Here is a 7,160-nt window from a genome sequence, read left to right as displayed (position 1 = left end):
GCTGTCACTGACCTACATGTCCCAGCATCCCCTATCAGACCTGCAGCCTGTAGTCCTATAGCTGTCACTGACCTACATGTCCCAGCATCCCCTATCAGACCTGCAGCCTGTAGTCCTATAACTGTCACTGAACTACATGTCCCAGCATCCCCTATCAGACCTGCAGTCCTATAACTGTCACTGACCTACATGTCCCAGCATCCCCTATCAGACCTGCAGCCTGTAGTCCTATAACTGTCACTGAACTACATGTCCCAGCATCCCCTATCAGACCTGTAGTCCTATAACTGTCACTGACCTACATGTCCCAGCATCCCCTATCAGACCTGCAGTCCTATAACTGTCACTGACCTACATGTCCCAGCATCCCCTATCAGACCTGCAGCCTGTAGTCCTATAGCTGTCACTGACCTACATGTCCCAGCATTCCCCATCAGACCCGCAGCCTGTAGTCCTATAACTGTAACTGACCTACATGTCCCAGCATCCCCTATCAGACCTGCAGCCTGTAGTCCTATAACTGTCACTGACCTACATGTCCCAGCATCCCCTATCAGACTTGCAGCCTGTAGTCCTATAACTGTCACTGACCTACATGTCCCAGCATTCCCTATCAGACCTGCAGCCTGTGTTCCTTGTCACCTGTTTGCTAGGGTCCCAGCCAACGTAGCACCATTTCTATGTGTGGTGATCAAACAGCCAATTACAGTTGGGCTATGAAAGCAGACTAGGATTGGCTGTTACCCATACAGGTATATTAATCTGTACTATAGAGGTGAGTGGAACATACAGACACTCACACAGGGGATACAGTAAAGCAGCCCCATCATTCCCAGTCCAACTGCTGTTCTCTCATATGAAATCCAAAATAAGTACCTGTACTCCCTCCTTGTTTTTCTATGGGATCCCCTCTATTTGAGAGCTGCCATTATTGCTACTCCCCCTATGTGCAGATTGATACCCCCCGGCCCATGTATTGGTACATTCTGTTTAACACTCAGACTCTCAGTATCTCTTGCTAGTAATGATGGCATCACATGGGCTGGAGCAAGGGATTGTGGGAGTTCTAGTAACAGCTGAGCGCTTCATGTTATGTAGCCATGATCTCTAACAACAGGAGGCCCCCAGCCAATCACTATTGTCACATACCCAAAGGCCAGCTGTGCATGCTGGGAGTTTGTCAGGCCAAACTGCATTCTGGGAAAGGAATCTCTTTCCTGCTTCAACTGTGCCCATTTTTATGGGAATCCCTAAAAGCTACAGAAATGCAGAGCCAGGGGGGGATTTCAAAGGTCAAATGATCTGATTCCTTTTACAGACGGGTGAGATTGAGATGGGATCCGATCCGCAGGTCCCCTCACTATCCGGCATCAGTTTATAGGCACGGCCATTTGTTTCCTAAGAATTCTGCTCTGCCCAGAGGTAGTTAGCACCTCCATAGATACAGTATATATATATATATATATATGTTACACAAACCTACAGCTCCCAGCATGCCCAGATAGCCTTTGCAGCTCCCCTTCTGAACTAAGAAACACAAGTAGGGGGTCAGTACAAGATGGCACAGATATTTCAGCAGTTACTGGGCTGCATCTGCCCCATCAGCCGCTCCTTACAGCTGGGTGCCATGTATAATGCCAGGCATGACAGGAGCGCATTGGAGTATAACAGTGTCAGTTCCCCAACCTGTGGCCCCCCAGCTGTTGCTACGGCTCCCTGGTTCCCTGTCAGATCTCCAACCTATGGCGCTCAGTTGTTTGTGACCAATAAAGTATGGTGGGGATATCGTGCTGCTGTGAGGCTGCTCCTCATCAGCAGGGACTGGGCCTCATGTTATAATAGAAGGGAGGAGGGATGGTGCCAAATACAGGGCAATGCTGCAACCTGTTTCACTCTCATTTCAAGGGGAACTTCACCTTTTATGCTGTTATTGCACAGATTTATGTTTAGGATGCCATTTAGGGTCTGTTTGTAAAATGGGAGAACTGGTCGAGGGTGTGAGTACTTATATAAGGCAGTGTATCCTGATGTGTGTAGCAGAGAGGCCCAGTGCATATGAGCTCACAATCTCTTTTTTCCCTCTCCCCATAAAGTGAAAATTACGAGCGATTCTGAGCGATTCCGAGCGATTCCGAGCGATTCCGAGCAAATCCGAGTGATTTCAAGGCATTTTTGGCGAGATTTTTTGTGATTTTTTTTAGAGATATTCAGCGAGTTTATAACTCATTTTTGACGCTTCTTAGGAAATAACATCTTCCATAGACGTCTGCTGATATCTCTATTTTATACCCAACTGCTCTTTTAAGAGCAAGAAGACCGGGGCGCAATGCCATCCTGCGCCCCCTGGAGGAAGGTAAGGGAGCCGCTATGGTTACATTTGAATGGAGGGTCTGGATGTACAGAGTATAGAATGTAACAGAATCTTTCTCTTTTCCCTCAGCGAGAGGCAGGATCAAGACCCCTCTCCGAGATTTATAAGGTGAGTAGAAAAGAGGGTAAAACTGTGCCCCACTCACTGCTACTGCTGTAGGGGCTGCAGGTTTTGTACCACCGGGGAATATTATGTTATCAATAAAATCCCCCTTTTATTCTATTTTCCAGCCTCCTGATGGTCGGCTGACCAAGGGTGTGCTCCTCGGACAGGGCGGCGCTGCAGCCGTTTATAAGGTAAGGGCTCCAGCAAATTCCTAGAGGGGTGAAAGTGCTGTCTCTGCCCCTGCCCTGGGCCTAAAGAACACACAAGCTGACATATCAGATTGCTGTTTTGGGGCCACATGGGGTCATTTCTTGAATGTAAGTGAAACCTTTTTGTCTGTGTTACAGGGTCTCCACCATCGCAGAGGAGTGGTGGCCGTGAAGATGGCGAACATCACCTGGGTAGGGAATCTTTCTAGTTCCATTCTCCATAATAATTCCTATTGGTGGGGTTGCCTATGGGAGCTAAAGGGGTTTTTTTTATTATTCCACCCCAGGATGAGACGTCAGTTCGCAGGGAGCTGAAGTTCCTCCAGCAGTTCGGCGGCCACAAGAACGTCGCCTCTTACCACGGAGCCTATTACCAGGCTCCACTGAAGAAGGACTCATTGGAGCTCCTGGAAGTAAGGAATTATTTGCTGTATCTTGTTCCTCCCTCTTGTGCCAAAGAGATCTCCATTGGAGGAGATATAATCCCCGGCCTGACACCATTTCTTTCTATTGCAGGTTGTTCTTGAGTTCTGTGAGGGAGGCTCCCTCCAGGATCTCATCAACACCAACAGCAAAACCCTGAAGGAGCCCTGGATTGGTTACATCTGCAGGGAAGTATTAAAGGTAAGGCCAGAATAACCCCTTAAGGACTCATCTATGATTCTGCATTAAAAAAATATATATTGACTTTTTTGTACATCATCATTATGCTAAAATGTGTTACACTCTTTGTCGGGAATATTGAAATTCATATCTGTTATATTCTTATAACCTACATCTCTATCCCCCCCAGGGGCTCCACCACATCCACCAGCACCGGGCCGTACATAGGGACATCAAGGGCCCGAACATCATGCTGACGAAGGAGGGGAGAGTGAAGCTGAGTGAGTAGAACTTACAGTTATAAGATGAATGGATGGCGGGAAGCTTCTGTGAATATGGAGTCAGAGGGTTTCATAATTCAGGTTTTTATTGTATTGCATTTAAAAAGTCTGTTTCCATTCATAAATATAATCTGTTATTTCAGTCGACTTTGGACTCTGCAGGGACCTGGACCCAAAGACTGGACTGTGCCACGAGCCTGAAGGGACTCCACACTGGATGGCACCCGAGGCCATAAGGTGGAATGGCGAGGACCCATCGTATGACACCAAAGTGAGTTGCACTTATAATACTTGGAACAACAGGGTGCATTTACCTATCAATGTTAATGGGACATAGAAGCAGTGGGAGGAGTCGATGGCACTTACCTTCAGCCTCTCCCCTCCTCTCTGCACAAATGGGTGCTGCATTCAGTTAGGGGCAGTTCAGGTTACAGGAGAGCTAAACTTTGTGCCATTGGGGCCATTTCTTCCATCAGTGCTAAGTGGGCGAGTTTTCATTGGTTCTGTATTTTCCATTCATTGTATGCAGGCACCGATGGAAGAACCACCCCAGTAACAACTGAATCACCCACTAACCCAGTTCTCTCCTTCTAACGCTCTTTGGTGTCTCTTTTCCAGTGTGACATCTGGTCGCTGGGGATAACCGCCATCGAAATGGCCGAGGGAGAACCACGTAAGTAAATTACAACTCTATATACAGGAGGATTGTTGGTGGGAACCTTATTAATTTATAGAAAAAGTTTTTTTTTTTCCTGCTAAAAATAGTGAATAAGCCCCAATACTTCCCATTCTGATATGGAACATCTGCTGCTCAAAATATTAAATAAATAGCATATAGACATGTTTCATTGTTCTGATATATGTGTTTCTAACTTTCAGCATACTACGACCAACGCCGGGTGGAGAACTTAATAATCAACAACCAACCACCGACGCTTCGGGCAGAGACCTGGTGAGTCCTTCCCAGCTCATGTCACTAGATGTTCCCATAACTCAGAGCTGAACTGAATAAAATGGGCTCTGTATTCACCAGATATAGCTAAAAGCTCTTTTTCCTTTCTTTACAGGTCACAACAATTCGTGTCCTTTTTGGACTCCTGCCTGAAGAAGGATCCTGCGGAGCGATGGAGCGCTGAGGAGCTCCTGCAGCACCCCTTCATCGCTGGACTGCCGCCTAAGATCATCAGGGCTGAGATTCGAGAACATCTTCAGGCTCTGAAGAAGCGGCCGGCCAAGAAAGGTGAGGGGATCCATTGTATCTGGTACAACTGCACCATCAGGAACATTAAACTGAGAAGCTGTTGGGCTTATTATAGTGGCGCTAGGGATAATGAACATATTTTAAGGGCTACATCACCTGAATATTACATTTCAGTACAATGGTGACAATGGGATTCTAAAGCAATTTACAGTTGGTCTTCAATTTTCATTTTTGAAGCTTTATTCCATAGCTTTAAATCTCAAGTACCAGTTGGTTGCAGTTACCCTCTCAAGTACCCAAGTGAGTAATATGGCCGATCATACTGCTGCCATCACACCACAAGTTTGGGTTGAAACAGAAAACCTTTTTTGCCAATGAGCTTAACTGCAGGGGTGCGGGGCTATGGGCCGGCCTGGGGCTAGCTGCAGAGTTGGATGTCTCTTCGGCAAATGAATAGACTCAGTTTAGAGGGCGGGAAATCACTGTAGCTTATATAGTGGGTTTGGATAGAACCTGGGCCCATTCGCTTTATTCCCTTCAGGAACTGCTCTTTGGGAAGGAATTTGTCTGTGGGACATGACATGTTTATATTAAAGTATACTCCTATATTATTTCCAAGCATTTCAACAAAAGCAGGAATGTAATTGTGGCTGTTTCCTTACTGTGGCTTTATTTTCTATACAGGAGTGAAGGAAGCAGCTCTCTGGGCCAGGAAACAGCTGCGTCGCACTTGTTACTTCTGCGCACACAAGACCTTGGCAGAAGAAAAAGCGGCTCAGCAAATGGCACTGGAGGGCTTTCCTTGTTGTTGATCCTGTGGCCAATAACATCTAAAGCCCAGGATGAGTCTCCACAACAACATCCTAGGAGAAAGAAACACCCACAGAGAAAGGTACCGTCTCCATTAAATCAAACAAAATATAAAGACTTAGAAATAGACATTATTCTATAGAGTCTTTTGCACCCATTGTACTGTTAGCCAGTCCTGTGCAAAGGAGAATTCATAATGATACATTACCGACTGATTTTTATTTTATATTACAGCTCCGCCAGCAGAGTCCGCACCTCCATCTGAAGCTCCGGCTACTTTCCAGGCTACGGTAACTCCATCAGTGGTGTCTTTCCCTGAGATTGTGCAACACCAGCAGTCTCACTTTCATGGGCCATTAGTGGTACCTTACATTCAACTACTATAATTCCACCCATGGCTTCTACTTTTCATGCAACTTTGGCTCCACCACCAGTCTCTTCTCCTTCTACTGCTCCTCTCCCACAGACTTTGTCATGCCACCACACCACCTGCATCTACAGCTCCATCTGCATTGCCTATTGCATTTACCACAGCTACATTGGTCACTCTTCCACCAGTGGTATATTTTACTTTACAGTACTGCACCTCAACCTGCAGGCTCTTTCTCCAACCTCTGTGCGTCAAACTACCACAGATTGAAAAGCGGCATTCACAGTTCCACCAGCGGTATTCTTGTTTGTAAAGACCGCAGCTTCATCAGTGGAACATTTGCTTGTAAATAACATCCGTCTTTTCATTTATCTTTGGCTCTACCACCAGCCTCTCTTTACTATTCTGCTGACCCTCTTCCAGCAGACCAACCCACTAATACATGACAGCATATGCAGTTCCAGCTACCTTAGCTCAAACAGCGCCTCCATTTACAGCTATTTACAGTCTTACCCACCAACATTTGCATTTCAAACACTCACAGCTCCAGCAGTTACAGTATATCCGCCATACATTTCCACAGCACTGCTAGCGCCATTCATATTTCACCACAGCTCCACCAGTTGGACCCTCTTTCCTTTATTTTACTAAACCAGTACACCAGCAGGCTCAGCCATCATGCTAATGTACCTCCACAAGCATCTTCTTCTTTCCAAGGCCACCAGTTGGACATTTTTTTCAACTAACACGGGGGCCTCCTTTTGAATATATGTAAGAGCAACCAGTACCAACACTTTTACTAATAGCTGTTGCCTTCACATTCCATCACATTTTAAGCCCTCCTAAATTCCTCCACGCAAAATCATCTCTTAATCCTTTGCTCCATCTGCACCTCCAGTGGTGTTGCTTCTTCAAATCATCTCCTCCAACAATACATTCACCACCTCCCAGCACCCTAGCAGATCCCTCCACAATCCACTAAGAATGCTGCCCATACATTAGATATCTTTAACAAAGGAACATCTATAGGAACATTGACATAATGGCAGAAGTTGATCCAGGGACTTGTCCGATTGCCCTTTGGGAGTCAGGAAGGAATTTTTCCCCCTCTGAGGCAAATTGGCTCCGGCTTCAAATGGGGTTTTTTGCCTTCCTCTGGACCAACTACTAAATAGGAACATTCCATCTACACTAAAACTTAATAGTGAGT

The sequence above is a fragment of the Xenopus tropicalis genome, chromosome 4, assembly GCF_000004195.4.
Source record: "Xenopus tropicalis strain Nigerian chromosome 4, UCB_Xtro_10.0, whole genome shotgun sequence".
NCBI lineage: Eukaryota > Metazoa > Chordata > Amphibia > Anura > Pipidae > Xenopus > Xenopus tropicalis.
Note: the sequence above shows the minus strand (reverse complement) of the source record.